We start from the raw sequence: 2,212 nt of genomic DNA, 5'->3' as shown, positions 1-2,212 counted from the left end.
TAATAATAATAATAATAATAATAATAATAATAATAATACACTTTATTCAAATAGCAGCTTTCATGCAAGATGCAGTCCAAAGTGCTTTACAGATACACAATAAAGATGGGGGAACATTCTTAAAAACAAGTTATAAACAAAGAGAAAGAGATATATCACAGAACCATAAAACAATAAAACATGAACAGTAATACAACTAAAATGACCTCAAATTAAAAAGATAGGTCTTTATTTTACTTTTTAAAACTCCAATGGAGATGGCTATTCTAAGATCCAAATGTTCCACAGTTTGGGGCCATAAAAACAGAAAGCAGCCTCCCCAGATTTCTTGTAACAAACTAGGTATCAGTCGATAGCATACTTAGTTCGAGCCCATGACAGACCTATACAGGAGGGGGAAACAGCCAATGGGTCAGTTTGATCCTAATTTCATACTGATCAATATTTCCCAGCTCGGGCTGTGTAATATCTATCGATGTGGACTGGATGTGTTTGATATGATGCGTCTGAAGTTGCACACTAAGTGCGTGATAGCGAGCAGACACTGGGTCTCTCTCTCTTCTCTGTCTGTTTCATTTGGGGGGAGTGCTTAGTCAACAGCAGAGGCTTTAAATACAGCAGAGTTTATACTCTGTCCTGTGTTTATGAGTCACAGGACAGAGTGGACAGAGGTAAGATTGGACAGGGTTTTTTGTTGGGCTTGATGAGTATATAACTGAATATTGAAATATGCAAAACCATTGTATTTGATTTGAGTTTGTAGCATTTGAGGGGAGTTTTGAAAGTAGTTCATTAATTGTAAGGGAGCACTTTTAACCTCTTAATATAATCTGAATTCAACAGTTAGCCACTGTCTGCAGGACACACAAATGTTCTTCATTCATGTTGGTAAAACTGACATTTTAAGGTTATTTTAAAGACTCTGACATACTCACTGAGATTATACTTGCAATGTAATCACTTTACTTCCATTAATTTTACTTTGACGATGAAAATTCCCATGTATCCATTTCTACTGTTAGTTTGGATGTTTGTATGCTGTAAATATGTTTGTCCAAGCCTCTCTTTGTATTCTGCTCCCTCTCTCCTATTCTTCTGTGTGTTGGCTGTTTACCCCATAATAAACTCTTTTTGCAGATTATCTCCACATGCGATGAGAGAGACAATGAGGGTTTACTCGTTTAATTATTTGGGGATCAGACTGACTGGACATTTGGTGCAGGGGAAACCTGCCAAAGAATCTGCTTTTATCCCAGTCTGGGCACGTGCTGCCCTGCATTGTAGTCTACAGGCTGCTTTCATGTCAACATGATTGCAATATCATATACAGTTTAGAGGCTTTAGCACACAATCTAAGGTTGATTATGACTTTTGTTCAATAATATGCATACCTTCAACTCTAGTTTATGTATGTTTAAGGTGAGACAATTTAGGCAATATAAAATATTTCTGAGACTGTAGATTTCTCTTAATTTCACAAAGTTATTGTAATGTTAAAGAATATCTAATTGACAATTACTACAATTATATTATTGAAAGTGTCACCTATTTTATTTTACCCTATTCCCCTATATTGTCTTGAATATGTATTGTATAACAATACAAACGTTGCTGTTTAATTACTATTTATATTCTGAAGGTTTTTACTGATGGGTTTGTTATCTAATAATTCTTAGCTCTTTCTAGAAAGATGGAGGAATCTTTTTTTGGGGGGCCCGGCCTTTTTTTTATTGGCTGTATTTTTGGATTTATAAGGGGGTTACAAAGAGACATCCAAAATCCCTTGTGTATAGATCCGTTGACCCCATTATGTCAACAGATTTAAAGTTGATTTTTGGCTTGATTTAATATTCAGATTTCTGTTTGAGTCTTTAACGGTCCCCTAATATGCTCTTTTTCATCAATATAATAGTTCTCAGATATATACAAAACATGTCTGAAGTTTTTGGCTCGAAATACCAAACAGATCATTGCAGCATCCCATAAACCCCTCTGTTTCAGCCCTGTTTCAAAAGTGCTGATTCTCTGTCTGATCCTTTAGATGAAAATAAGGAGCCACTCCCCACGCCCCTCTGAGAGATATTTGGTTAAAAAGAACACAATGGTGCTCTAGGAGGAGATTCCAAGCGCTGATAAGGAGTGGGCGGGGCAAAAAAAACATAATGCATCATAAAGTGGCCAAAAGTCTTGATGTCAGTTCCATTTTCAGACA

General features: G+C 36.0%; 1 protein-coding gene across 1 annotated transcript in view; it reads left to right on the top strand.

Annotated features, from left to right (window-relative positions):
- Positions 1 to 658: 658 nt before the first annotated feature.
- The window catches only part of selenop2 (selenoprotein P2), a 5,217-nt gene continuing 3,663 nt past the window's right edge, over positions 659 to 2,212 (top strand). The window contains exon 1 of the mRNA XM_010778546.1: positions 659 to 671. The gene's annotated coding sequence lies outside the window, so the exon portion shown is untranslated. The remainder of the gene's footprint in view (positions 672 to 2,212) is intronic.

Source organism: Notothenia coriiceps, unplaced genomic scaffold, assembly GCF_000735185.1.
Source record: "Notothenia coriiceps isolate Sejong01 unplaced genomic scaffold, NC01 NC01_scaffold00019232, whole genome shotgun sequence".
In the NCBI taxonomy this organism is placed as follows: Eukaryota; Metazoa; Chordata; class Actinopteri; order Perciformes; family Nototheniidae; genus Notothenia; species Notothenia coriiceps.
This window is presented reverse-complemented; position numbering and strand designations above follow the sequence as displayed.